The following is a 14,714-nucleotide window of genomic DNA, read 5'->3' on the forward strand; positions in this document are numbered from 1 at the left end:
ACCTGGGCTGTTCTGAGCTCCAGTCCCAGATTCATTTTGGTGGTAATCCCAGACACATTTGGGCTGCAACCCCAAACCCATCTCAATTGCAATCCTGGGCATCACTGCATTGCAATCTGGGATCCATTAGGGATAAAATCCTGGGCTCTGCTAGAATCCTATTGCAAACATGCTTCTGTTGCAATCCCTATTTTATTTGGCCTCCAATTCCTGACTAATTTCTGTTGCAATTCCAGATCCATTTGGGTTCCAATCCCAGAACAAAATGGGTTACTAATCTAGGTCCATCTGGATTCCAGTTCCAGACCCTGTGCTTGCAGTCCTGGCTGCTTTTGGGTTGTAATCCCAAACCCCCCTGGGCTGCAGATCCTGGGTTGTGATCCCAGACCTGTTCATTTGTCATCCTGGGCCCCATCTGTGTTGGAATCCTGGGCTCCTTTGGGTTCCAACCCCAGACCCATCTAGCTGCAATCCCAACCCCATTCCTTTGCAATTCCAGAACCATTGGGGTTGGATGGGTCTGCAATCACAGAGGATTCTGTGAATTCTTGAATCCCACCAAGGATTCAAACCTGGGTCCAGCCGCACTGCAATCCCAAACCCATCTGTGCTGCAATCCCAATCCCATTCCTTTTGCAAACCCAACCCCACTCCTCTTGCAATCCTGCACCCAACAGGGAAGCCAGCCTGGCAATGTGCATGGCAATGCCAAATCCATTTGGGCTGTAATCTCAGAACCACTCCTGTTGGAATCCTGGATACACCTGGCTCGCAGTTTTGGACCCATTTGGGCTGTAACCCCAGATCCATCTGGGATGCAATCCCAATCCCATTGCTCTTGCAATCCTGCACCCAACAGGGTGCAAAACTGGGTCCAACTGCATTGCAATCCCAGGTTCATTTGGGCTGCAATCCCAACCCCATTCCTTTTAAAATCCCAGGTTCATCTGTGCTGCAATCCCAATCCCGTTTCTCTTGCAATTCCAGGTTCATTTGAGCTGCAATCCCAATCCCATTCATTTTACAATCCCAGGTTCATTTGAGCTGCAATCCCAATCCCATTCGTTTTACAATCCCAGGTTCATTTGGGATGCAATCCCAATCCCATTCCTCTTGCATTCCCAGGTTCATTTGAGCTGCAATCCCAATCCCTTTCATTTGACAATCCCAGGTTCATCTGAGCTGCAATCCCAATCCCTTTCATTTGACAATCCCAGGTTCATTTGAGCTGCAATCCCAACCCCATTCCTCCTGCAATCCCAGTTTCATTTGAGCTGCAATCCCAGTCCCATTCCTCTTGCAATCCCGAACCCACCAGGGATGCAAACCCGGGTCCAACTGCATTGCAATCCCCAATCCCTCTGGTTGGCAATCCCATTCCCGTTCCTCGGGCAATCCCATTCCCGCTCCTCAGGCAATCCCATTCCCGCTGCTCGGGCACTCCCATTCCCACTGCTTGGGCAATCCCATTCCCGTTCCTCGGGCAATCCCATTCCCGCTCCTCAGGCAATCCCATTCCCGCTCCTCGGTAATCCCGTTCCCCCTTCCCCGGGCAATCCCATTCCCACTCCTCGGGCAATCCCATTCCCACTCTTCGGTAATCCCATTCCCGCTCCTCGGGCAATCCCGTTCCCGTTTCCCGGGCAATCCCATTCCCACTCCTCGGGCAATCCCATTCCCACTCTTCGGTAATCCCATTCCCGTTCCCCGGGCAATCCCGTTCCCGTTCCCCGGGCAATCCCATTCCCGTTCCTAGGGCAATCCCATTCCCGCTCCTCGGGCAATCCCATTCCTATTCCCCGGGCAATCCCATTCCCGCTGCTCGGGCACTCCCATTCCCACTGCTTGGGCAATCCCATTCCCGTTCCCCGGGCAATCCCGTTCCCGTTCCCCGGGCAATCCCATTCCCGTTCCCCGGGCAATCCCATTCCCGTTCCCCGGGCAGTCCCATTCCCGCTCCTCGGCAATCCCGTTCCCGTTCCCCGGGCATGCCAGCCCCTTTCCCGGCCCGGTCCAGCCCGGCGCTCCGTGTCCCGGCAGCTCCTCCCGCAGCGGCGCCCCGGGCCCTCCCCCGGCACCGCCCGCCCCCTCCATGGCAGGAGAGCCTTTCCCACTCCCCGAGCGCCAGCCTGGGCTCAATCCCTTCATCCCAGCCAGCGTGTCCCGGGAGCGCTGCACGGGACTCTCCGCTGTCGGCTGGAGAGGCTGCGCCTTCCTCCCGCGGGTTTGGAGCCCTCGCTCACATCCACCCTCGGGATGGGACAGAGGATGGCCGGAGAAGGGTTAAACCCGCCCTGCCCTGTGCCGCAGGGATTTCGGACCGAACCCCGCTGCGTTCCCTGTCCATCTCCCCGGGATGCAAACCCCGGAGCGGGGCCGGCCAGCCGAGCCCGGACCCCCCTGCGAGCGGCCCGCAGCCCACAGGAAATTCCTGGGAGTGTTTGGCCACTCCAACAGCGCTGCCTATTTTTAGGGCTGTCTAAAATATGAGCCGGTTATTTTTAGCAGCGCGGCTCTTTGTAAACACCTTTAGATTTCCTTTCGGACCAGCCCCTGTTGTGTGGTTGTTTGTTTTTTTTTTTTCCCCCAATCTGAGCGTTTCCTCCCTCAAAACCCCAAACTCTCCTGGGAAATGCGCGCCAGTTCCTTGGGATGGAGCCAAGGGACTCATCCCCCATCCCAAGGCTTGTGCCAGCGTGGCAAAATGCTCCTGAAAACCCAAAGATGGAGAGGATCCGGCACCAGGGGTTTGGGGGTGATTAAACAGCACCCCAAACCTGGGATGGGGCCAAGGAAAGGCCTTTTCCCCCAGCTTTCCCTCTGACACTGGAAATGCAGCCCTGAAGAAGCATGGGAACCCTCCCATCTTGATTTATTTTATTTTTTAACTAGGCTCAGGGAGCAACCCCATCATTTTGCTTTTCCCTGTGCAGGAATATCGATGCAGGAGGAGTTTGAGCATCCCCAGGGATTCTAAAACATCCTAAAACATTTGGAAAAGGCCACGGTATACTGTGTCCTGCCTCCACCCCTGCAAACAAAGATGCATCATGCAGGAAAGTCCTAAACCATCCATTTTTTAAACAAACAAAGGCCAAAGGGAGAGCAGGAATGTACATTCCATGAGGGATCACAGCCATCACACAGATTCTGGCCCTTGTGCACACATCAGTGCATGGAATGATGAAGTTTCCAGCCACTCTGAGGACTCCCCCCACTGTCCCAAACCCTGGTGATTGGGTCGGTGTGGGAGGGTGTTCCTTGTGCTGCATCCCCAGAGATCATCCCAAAATTCCCACACCCGCAGCACTCAGTGTTTCTCCCTTTCCTTGGTGTAAGCTCACCCAGCCATAGCCTGAGTGAGCTGCAGTAGGGATTTTGTCCCTGAGACCCTGTTCTGGGGCAAAAATATCCAGATTTAGGGGGGAAAACAGTGTTTTAGACCACTTTGGGAGTGGGATTTGCTGCTCAGGGCCTTCCTGCAGCTGCTAAAGGAGGAGCTAACCCTGCCTCGAGCAAAACTATTCCCACCCCTCCAAAACAAGCCAAAAATTTAAGAGTAAATAAATACAAGTTGCTTTCCCCTCAATTACATCTCGTTCCTGCTGCCAGCTCCTGCTGGGAGATTCTCTAGGGTGTCACAGTAGGGCTGTGCTGGGAGGTACATGAATCTTGGCACCTCCTTGAAACCAGCATTCCCAGTTTGAAAGAATCAGGTATTTCTGCACCTTTTCTATCCCTGAGTGCTTGTTCCCAGGGTAGATCCCACTAGAGGGAGCTGGGACATAGTGGGAACCACTGGTCCACAGGGACAATGCACGGTGAATTCCCAAGCTTAACAATTTTAACACATCCTCAGCTCTATTTCTACCTAAATTCTGGAAAGAAAAGGCTTGGAAATAAACTGGACCCGCATCCATCCACCCCAGTGCAATGAGCAAACACCTCTGCAACAAACAGCATCATCCTGGCATCTAAAACTTCCTGGAGCAGCCAGAAAAGCCCCTGGCTGGCACCATCTCCCAAAACAGGATGATGCTATTCCATCCAATCCTGTATTGCCTCAATCACTCAGCCTCTGGCAGGAAATCACTTGGGGGGGAAAAAAAAATCACATTCTGTTCTCTTGGGAAGTATTAAAGCAGGAGGTTGGGTTGGATTTTGTAGGGTTTTCAAGCCTGAGCAGCCCCTTGGGATCAGTGATGCTCTGCCCTGTGTCCCACAAGTGCCATAAAGCTGGGGGATGGCAGCCACTGCCATCCCTGGGTGCCAACCACCCCCATTCCATTCTTTTGGGGCATGGCAACCCATCCCTGGGTACCAATCACATCCATTCCATGGTGCCAGTCACCTTTTGGGGCATGGCAGCCCATCCCTGGGTACCAACCACCCCCATTCCATGGTGCCAGTCACCTTTTGGGGCATGGCAGCCCATCCCTGGGTACCAACCACCCCCATTCCACGGTGCCAGTCACCTTTTTGGGGCATGGTAGCCCATCCCTTGGTACCAATCATATCCATTCCATGGTGCCAGTCACCTTTTGGGGCATGGCAGCTCATCCCTGGGTACCAACCACCCCCATTCCATGGTGCCAGTCCCCTTGTTGGGGCATGGCAGCCCATCCCTGGGTACCAATCATATCCATTCCATGGTGCCAGTCACCTTTTGGGGCATGGCAGCCCATCCCTGGGTGCCAAGCACCCCCATTCCACAGTGCCAGTCAACTTTTGGGGCATGGCAGCTCATCCCTGGGTACCAACCACCCCCATTCCATGGTGCCAGCCACCTTTTGGGGCATGGCAGCCCATCCCTGGGTGCCAACCACCCCCATTCCATGGTGCCAGTCACCTTGTTGGGGCATGGCAGCCCATCCCTGGGTACCAACCACCCCCATTCCACGGTGCCAGTCACCTTTTTGGGGCATGGTAGCCCATCCCTTGGTACCAATCATATCCATTCCATGGTGCCAGTCACCTTTTGGGGCATGGCAGCCCATCCCTGGGTGCCAAGCACCCCCATTCCACAGTGCCAGTCAACTTTTGGGGCATGGCAGCTCATCCCTGGGTACCAACCACCCCCATTCCATGGTGCCAGTCACCTTGTTGGGGCATGGCAGCCCATCCCTGGGTACCAATCATATCCATTCCATGGGGCCAGTCACCTTTTGGGGCATGGCAGCCCATCCCTGGGTACCAACCACCGCCATCCCCGAGCACAAGTCACCTCCTTTTCCAGGTGTCACCCCATCCCTGGCTTCCAATCCCTCATCCCTTCCAGCCTCTCATCTCTGAAAAAGATCCCTGGGAGCAGCAGGTCCTGGAGAAGCCAGTGCCATGGGAACAGGAGGACCTGTGGCACAGCAGAGGGGCCGTGCCCGAGCCTGCCCGGCGCCGTAGGGAATCACATCCGGGGCTGCATTCCCTCCCTGCCCAGCCTCTCCCTGCTCTCCCACGGGTAAGGAAAGTCCGAGCTGCTCTCCAAAGAGTAACTTCTTGAAAGGAAATAAGAGCATAAATCAGCAGCTCTGATTCAGCCCTGCTTCAGTTGCTAATAATATTCCCGTGTTTATTCGCAGGCCCGGGGCTGGAGATGTTTGCTTTTCCCTCGGCCGTGGTTTTTCCCAGGCTCCCAGCTCACAGAGGAGCATTGATTTGGTCAGGGATGCTCCCATGGAGAAACCCGGCAGCACCACCTCCTCCGGGATGGGGAGGATGAGGAGGAGGAGGAGGAGGAGGAGGAGGAGCAGGGCAGCTTCAGCCCCAGCGCTCGGGAATTCAGTTGTTTTCCCTTCTTGGACTTCTCGGCTGCGGTGATTCATCCCGGGAGGACACGGCCTGGCTGCAATTCTGCTTTTAAAGTGTGAGAAACAAAAAAAAAAAAAAAAAAAAGGGAATAAAAAATAAAGGAGTTGGGGCAATTTTTCCAAGGCAGGGTGGAAGGATGCTGGGCATCCCTCTGCTGCCCAGGGGAGCAGCAGTGCTGGGAGCAGTGCCAGTGGGATGGGGAAAGGGGAGCTGCAGGAGGCTCATCTCCCAAAGCAACAAAAGTTCCTCTTCTAAATGCACAGTGGGGCTTTTCCTGTGGGATTTTCACTGAAATCTTCACGTACGGCACTGGGGTGAGGAGTTCTCCTCTCTGCCAAAATTCAAAGCTCAGGATTGTGCTGATGCATCTCCTGCATCCTCCCTGTGCTGCTGGCAGCATCCCACGGATCCCCCCTCTCCATGCCCCCCTTCCCAGCCGACTGGAGATGCTCACCCCAATTTAACCCTCCCCAGCTACCATCCATCCCCTGGCAGGTTTGCAGAGCCCTTACAAAAGCAGTGGTCCAGGGCACAGCTGGGGGCTTGTGGCCCCCGTTTGCTGCCAGCCTTTGCCGAGTCCTGGAGCAACTTTCACCAAATATGGAAGGTTTTTTTTGCCTCCGGTTTTCGGCACGCAGGCCACGGCCCAAGAGCGCAGCTTTCCAGATGCTGAGGTCAGCCCAGCTCTTCTTCCCTCCCCCTGCTCCTTCCCTGCTGCCTCCCAGTGGGCTTGGCCCTGCACCCACCGGGACAGGAGCAATTCCACCCCCTCAGCTCACTGGAATCCCTGGATCCCACACCAGCATCCTCTGCTGCTGGCACAAGCCTCCCCAAAAGCATCCCAAGCCGCCCCAAAAGCAATGCCTGTAAGGATTTTGAGGGACAAGGAAGCCAGGGAGAGGGGTGCCCGATGCTGGCACTCCCTGGCATCGCTGCTGGATGCCAGCCTGGCACAGGTGGGTGGGAGGTGCCCTGGCTCCCTGGTGGAATGGGGCCAGAAGTCTTGGGGCAGGCAGGAGGGAGCCAGCCTGGCATGCAGGGAGTGATGGGCACAGGAGGGGCTCGGTACCCAGGAGCTGATGGGGATGCAGGTCTCCACGTGGAGCCAGAATTCCAAGCACACCCGAAGCCAAGAGGGATGCAGGAGTCACAGATGATGGATGCTCAGAAGCTGAGGGCTGCTCAGGAGCTATCCTGGAGCCCATGGGCACCCAGAAGCCAGTGGGGACTCCCTGGGTACCCAGGAGCTGAAGGATGCCCAGGATCCCAAAGAGACTCGGGCACCCGTGGATCCACAACTCAAAGGAGCTGAAGGACACACAGGAGCCAACAGACACTCACAGGCATCCAGAGGCCATGGGTGCCCAGGAACTGATGGATGACCAGCATCCAACAGGTACCCAGCCGTCCAGGGACACCCAGAAGCCACTGGGCACCCGGGGGGGATGGGGATGCAGGAGCTGATGGATTCCTAGGATCCAACAGGTGTCAGGAGTCCATGGACACTCACAAAAGCAGAAGTAACCACAGGCCCCCATGAGCTGATGGCCCCCCAGGTGCCAACCAGTCCCAGGAATCCATGGGCACCCAGAAATGTCATCCAGCTGCCGACAGACAGCCAGGAGCTGACAGATGGATTCTTAGGATCAAACAGGTGCTGGAAGTCCATGGGCACCCACAAATCCACAAGCTGATGGACACCCAGGAGCTGAGGGACACCCAGGTGCTGATGGAGAAGGTAGGAGAGCTGACCACCCTGTTCCATGCCCCTGCCAGGACTTCTCCTGTCCCTCCTGCCTGGATCCATGCCTGGAAGCAGCTGAGGTCCAACCACCAGCCTTCACCCAGCTGTGCCCCACAGACTCCCAGTGCCTGGTGCTCCGTGGGTCCCCTCAGCCTGCTGCAAGCAGGACAGCAGGGATCTGGGGAGAGGGGGGAAGCACAGACCTCGCCAGGAACGCCCACAGCCCACGTCACACCACAGTCAAGGCCAGAGGTGACAGCTTCCCTGCCCTGTCACTGTCACAGCACACCCTGGGGTCGGGGGGAGCAGGGGGGGTTCAGCATCCACTGACCTGTGCCAGGTTTGGACGATGGAGGGACGAGTTCCCTCTCCGCTCACCGAGGCTCTGAGCCATCTACATCCCATCTCACCGGGGTTTTGGGCAACCCAAAAATCACCAAAAGGACCAAACCCGATCCCCTACCGCTAGCGACGGTGTTTCTGCCAAGGGGTCAGGATGAAACTCTTCCAAAAAAAAAAAAGAGCAAGAAGAAGGATGCCAAATCAGGGCAGGCCGACGAGTCTGCTGCTACTCCAGCTAAAAAAAGCAGGAAACCATATCCCAGGCTCGGAGATGCCAATCTTCCCATGCAAACAACTCCCTTTTTGTTTTTTTTGGAGAGTATCGGAGGGCTCGGGAACAGGCAGTCACAAATAGCAACTCCACGGCACCACCAAGGAAACCTTCTCCAGCCCCGGGGACCATGCAGGGATGCTGGTGACCCCACAGCAGGATGGTGGCTTCTGCAGGGGGCACCTGGTGGTGGCTGTCCCCTCACTGGGATGGTGACTCCTCCAGAGCAAACCCGGTGGTGGGCGCTACCACGGGTGTCCTTTTCCCAGCACATCCCTGCAGGGATGTCCTGGTGGGGCTCACTGGTGTCCTGGATGTCACTGGTGGAAGGTGGTGGTGGCCATCTCCTGGTTCCCAAAAGGGGACGTGCTGGGGTTTCTGGGACAACTCGGGACACAGAGGCGACACAAGCCCAACATCTGCTCCCTCCAATCCTTCCACCACTCGGATTAAAGGGATTCTACCCAAAATACCCTGCACAAGGTAGAGGGGAGCACCAGGCTTGGGGACAGCCCCCAGCTGCACCCAGCAATGGCAGGAACTGGGATCAGCCTCCCGTTCCCCGGAAGCTGAGCGGCTCCAGCGGGAATTTGCACAAAGAGTGAGTTACTGGAATACTTTTACCCAGATGCTGATTTTTGTTCTCCTTCCCATTGGCCGGGCCGCAGTTCCCAAAGAACCAAAAGCAAACACACTATTTTTAGAGAAGAGTTCATTTACTGGAGCCATTCCCTTTGAAATTCCTCACTCATCCTCTCCATGGAAACCAAGGGAGTCCAGAGAAACAGCCCCACCGGGACCAACCATCAGAGGCTTAAAAAGAGCCACGATGAGGGAGAGGGGGTGGAAGTGGCTGATTTTCCTTCACTGGACACATCCTGGCCTGGAAGCACCATGGTGGAAATGGCAAGGCTTTTGTTTGAGAGGGCTCTGTCTGTGCAAGCCTTCAGGAGGAGACATCCTGGAAGATGGACCATGTTCTCTTGGAAAATCATGCCTGGATAGTGCGTGGGGACTTTTGTCCTGGATAAGTGGTGGGAATGGGTGGAGGGGGATGGCTGGAAGGGAGCATGGACATGGATGGAGGTTGATGGAGATGGGAGAGGTGGATGAAGATGGATGGATGGATGGATGGATGGATGGATGGATGGATGGATGGATGGGAGGATGGGAGTCTCCTTCTCTGTTTTCCAGGAGGATGGGAGTCTCCTTTTCCCTGTTTTCCAGGCCATGCCCTGGGAGAAGAGGAGACTGTTCTGGCCAAACCTTCCTTTCGTGTGAGGGCACCTCCTTCTCCACCCTGGATTTAGGAGAAGCTCCTGCTGCAGCTCTGAAGCTGTGGGATGCCCCCTGGGACCTGCTGTGACCAGGTGAGGGAGCTCAGCAAGGGGAGACCTCAGCACATCACCTCTCTGGACATTCCCATCACACAGGGATCAATATCCAGGGGAAAGCTCCCTTTTCAGAAATATCCCTGGCAAAGGCTCTAAATCAGAGAGTGAGAGAATCACAGGATGGTTTGGACGAGATGGCACCTTAAGTTCATCTTGTTCCAACCCCCCAGCACGGGCAGGGACACATCCCACTGGAACAGGTTGCTCCAAGGCCCACCCACTCTGGCCTTGGACACTTCCAAGGATCCCACAGCCCTTGCAATGATGGATAAAGGCTGCGGGAACAAGCCCTGGGAAGCTTTGAGCTTCCATCCCAGCTGGGTTTGGCAGGAGGTTACCTGGAGGTTACACCACAGGGAGGCCGACCTGCTGCTTCCCTGGCAAGAGCAGATGGAAGAACGAGGCCACCTCCTCCCAGAAGCTTTGGAGGCATGTGATTTTCCATGGAAAAGCCCAGGCATCTGTGCAGAGATGCAGGCAGGGTGCAGGCAGGCTGCCCAGTGCATCTCTGAGAATATATCCCAGCACCAGGGCCCTCTCCATACCCCAGTGTGTGTACCCCTGCACCAGGGACCTTTTCCCTTAATAATATTAATTACTTAGAAATGCCACTAGGTGCACAGCCTCCTCTTGGGGACCTGCCAATGTCCCCAAGGCGGCACCAGCCAAAGCTCCAGGAGGTTCCTCATTAACCCATTTTAATTATAATGCTCAATGGTTTCATAGCACTTTTCAGCCCACGACCGGAGAAGACAAAAAATTAACCTAGAACTGTTCCATCAGGCAAAAAATGCTGCCAAATTCCCCCCAAATTCCCTTTGGGAGTGTCCCATACATACCTACAGGTATCCCTGTACCAGGCCCTCTCCATACCCCCTATACGTGCATCCCTGCACGCCAGGACTCCCTGTGCAGGGATGCACATCCACACAAATTCCAGGGATTTCCCTGGATGCACAAGCCCAAAACCAGCCTCTCCCTGTGTACCCCAGCCCCAGGGACCTCCTGGTGCATCCCAGCTGCAGGACTGTGGGTCCCTGCCGAGCCCATTCCAGCCTCCCACCCTGGCTGCAGTGCCTGGATCCTGCCCAGAGCCTGACCTTTGGATCAGCCAAGGCCAGCCCCCAGGACCAGCTCAGCCCAGGGCTAACCCTGTCGCTCCAAGGCTGCATCCTGCACCACCAGCACAGGCCTCCATCCCACGTGGATCATCCCCCACCCCGGTGGAGCTCGCTGCCTAATTAATTAGAGGGTTTTAATTAAAGTGGGGGGGGGACGACAAGGGACAAAGCAGCCCTGTTCAAAGCGCTGGCAGAAATGGGCAGAGTTAAGGGGATTTTGGCACCAGGGGAAGGAAGAGACAAAAAATGGGCAGAGATAAGGGGATTTTGGGCACTGGGGAAGAGCAAAAACTGGGCAGAGTTTAGGGGACTTTGTCAGCAGGGAAAGAAAAGAGGTAAAAATGGGAAGAGTTACGTGAATTTTGGCACCAGGGAAGGAAAGAGGTAAAAAATGGGCAAAGACAAGGGATTTTGGCACAGGGGAAGGAAAGAATAAGAAATGGGCTAAGATAAGGGGGATTTTGGCAGTGGGGAAAGAAGGAGACAAAAATGGGCAGAGTTAAGGGGATTTGGGCTGGGTCACACCCCCTGGACCCGTGCCACTGATCCCAGGGTCAATCCACGCCACTGACAGGCAGCATCCCCTGATCCCAGAGAACTTTTCCCCACTCCATCCCACATCCCACCTCTCTAAAGGGCTGCCCATGTGCCTCAGTTTCCCGCCACTCCAGCATTTCGCTGAGCACGGCAGATCCAGGCACGCAAAACCCGGGCAAACCATTGGAGCAGGGAGAGGAGAGCCAAGATTTGCCCATTCCCACCTCTGCCCTGCAGCTGCTTTAATTAATTAGAGATTTCCAGTAACACCAAAAAAAAACCCCAAAAAAACGAGACAACTCCCAGCCACAGCCCCAAACCTGGGGATTTACACAAATGGAACAGGGGGAAACTAAGGCCACAGATGACAAACTTCAGGAATATATGGCCAGCGCATGGATCCGCCTCCGAGCTGTCCCCACAGCCAAGAGGAGCTTCTGGAGGGTCGGGGATGAGCCAGGAGGATGCTGGGGAGGGAAGGGGGTGGTTTACACAAGCTTCCCTGGGAACGTGACCCCGCCGTTCCCTCCGGGATCCCCCTCCATCCCTGATGGCTTTTCCGGGGTGCGGCCGCCCCGCTGGGGACCTGCAGGTGGGGAAGGCCGCGTTCCCACGACTCCCGTTCTCCCCAGAGGTGCTATATTTAAATCAATATTTTCCTGTTTAATCCAAGTGCTGCTAAGTCAACAAACACAGCAGGACAGCGAGCATACCTCATTTTCCATCCCCAGAAGGATTCAGCCATGGGGGGGGAAGAAAGATCCGAGGGGTTGCCAGTCTGGCATCCTGAGCAGGAAATGGACCCCAAATCCATCCCAAAAATATCCTAAATGCATCCTGCCCTGCTGCTAGGCTGTGTATGGCTGAACATGGGTGCACACACACGTGCTTGTGTGTGCTGCCCATTCCAGCAGCTTTTGGGATGCTGGAAGCAGGGAGAAGTCTTTATCCAGAGTTCTGGGGTTTTTTTCTCCCACAGGATCCTCCAGAGTGGGATATACTGCTAATGACCTCTGAGGAATTAAAAGCCTGGTGCCCATCGTCAGGCAGAGGGTGAAGGAGTTCTTCTGCACCCAGGATGAGCTGGATGGCTCCAGCCCCATGGAGAATTGCTGGAAAGCACCCAGGACAAACAGTGCTGCCCCCGAGCGAGAACACCACGTTACCTCTCTGGGCAGGATGTGCCAGATGCACCTCTGCCAAAGCCACCACCAAACACCGTGGAAGCTGGGAAAATATCCTGGGGAATACTCAACCCCTTGAGGGTGAAAGATTTTGGGAGAGAATATTTTAAGGCAGCATCACTCCAGAGGTGCCAGACCTCATTACGAATCCCTTCCCTGGAGATGGACACCATCTCACCATCACCACCATGACATGAGATGGATGCTGCCATCCCACAAAATTCCCAAGTGGAGGTGGCCATTTCCCCATACAGACTCACAGCCTCGCAACGCTGGGCCTTCCCATTGAGTTAGGGAGAGGGAAAAAAATCTAAAAGTAAAAAAATAAAGCAGATTTCTTCTCTGCTGGTCAGGGATAAATCCATGCTCCCAGCCAGCCATCCCAGTGCCAAGTTATATCCGGTCCTCGGTGATCTCACTCAGAATTAAAGCAACCCCCTTGCAGGGCTCAGTCCCCCTTGGCCCCCCCAGACAAAGCTGATGCCATCTGAAATAAAACATCCCAGCTCCACCATCTAATAAATCAAAAGGAGAAATAAAAACCCTGGTTTCAGTTAGGATATGGCTGGAGCACAAAGAAATCCCAAGGCAGGAGAGAGATTTGAAGATACAGCTGTGGTGTTGCCCTTAAAAGGGAAAATTCGCACCCTTGTTCCTCAAGGCCGGAGGGGTCAGGCAAGGTGAGGAGCAGCATCCTCAGGGTCTGCTCCCACAGGGTGGCCCAGCCACCTGAGGACATGCTCGGCCAAAAATCCACCCAAATTCTTCCCCCAAAGTTGGGATCAGACCAGGGCTGGGGGTGTATCGGGGTGTGGGGTCAGCAGAGCACCCCTGATTTTGGGGCCATCAGGTACCGGCTCCAGGACACCACAGGGACCTGCCTGAGTAAGAAATATCTCTCCATAAATTATTGAGATAAACCATATATTATATAAAGTAAACATATTAATTATTTAGAAATGCCACTAGGTGCACAGCCTCCTCTTGGGGACCTGCCAATGTCCCCACGGCGGCACCAGCCAAAGCTCCAGGAGGTTCCTCATTAACCCATTTTAATTATAATGCTCAATGGTTTCATAGCACTTTTCAGCCCACGACCGGAGAAGACAAAAAATTAACCTAAACTGTTCCATCAGGCAAAAAATGCTGCCAAGTTCCCCCCAGATTCACCCAAAACATCCTCAAGGATGTTTCACACAGTGGCCAAGAGTGGCCATCCCTGTTCTCAGCCACCAACAGTTGCTGCCTGGCTGTGGGGACAACAACAGGAGAAGGAACTGGATGGGAAGCAGAAATCCCTGGAGAATATTTTGAGGGGAATGTTGCTGCAGGGATGACGTATTCCAAGAGAATGGGGGAATGATGCTGTGGGGATGCCAGACCCCAGGAGGACCTCCTGGGGATGACAGTGCTGCAGGGCTGCTGGATCACACCAGAATATCCTACGAGGAGGATGCCAGATCCCAAGAGAATACCCTGGGGTGAAGATGATGGGGGATTTTGGGAGGATCCAAAGAAAAGCAGCCTCTCTCCACGTGGCTCTGCCCTGGCCAGCAAGGGTTACACCGCCAGGCTCAGCCCCAGGGACTTCACGCTTGGCTGCCGGCGCTGCTGGAAGGGAATGGTCCAGCCCATCCTCTGAAATCAGTTTGGAGCAGGGGAGAGAGCCCTGCCAGCATCATTCCTGCGAGCTCTCGGCAGATCCCCCGCGGGAACGGGTATTTCTGGGCTTCTCCCAGAGCTATTAAAAGCCCCGTGGGTGCTGGCACTGCTGTGCCGCAGCAGGAGGTGATGCTTCCAAGCCCTTCCCGGCACAAACACCCGGAGTGATGGGAACCCAAGACCATGTTCAAACAACAGCCAAGGAGCCAGCGATGCCAAAAACCCATCCCAGGAGAGATCCCAAAGCAGGCAGCTGTGCTTCAGGGTGAGCAGAGCACCTTCACATCCCCCAGACTGCACCAGTTCTTCCCCAGTGAGGATCAAACTTTCACCGATCAAATATTCAGTGCACGCACAAAAATATTTTATCCCCTTCTTCCCACGCACCAGCGTGGCAATGCTCATGATCCCAAGTAGAGGGATGGTGGGTTTTTTGGGGAGGAAAACGCAGTTTTGCTCAGTAAGGGGTGTAACATTTGGATTCCCAAGCAGAAGGATTGTTTCCCAGCCTTCCCAGCCAAGGAAAAGGCAATTTTTGGTTCAGCATCTCAGGGATGGTCAATTTATCAGTACCTTATGTAGCACCATTGAGAGATGTTATATATAATCATAATACATTTCTAAAACCCTCTTCCACCACAACTTGGTGCTATT

The 14,714-nt window shown here is 54.9% G+C and overlaps 1 protein-coding gene across 1 annotated transcript in view; it reads right to left on the reverse strand.

The window, feature by feature from the left end:
* The window catches only part of ARHGEF17 (Rho guanine nucleotide exchange factor 17), a gene marked incomplete at its 5' end in the record, with an annotated part of 31,820 nt that overhangs the window by 14,018 nt on the left and 3,088 nt on the right, over nucleotides 1–14,714 (reverse strand). The window lies entirely within an intron of this gene.

The sequence above is a fragment of the Onychostruthus taczanowskii genome, unplaced genomic scaffold, assembly GCF_017590055.1.
Source record: "Onychostruthus taczanowskii isolate IOZ18803 unplaced genomic scaffold, ASM1759005v1 scaffold67, whole genome shotgun sequence".
NCBI lineage: Eukaryota > Metazoa > Chordata > Aves > Passeriformes > Passeridae > Onychostruthus > Onychostruthus taczanowskii.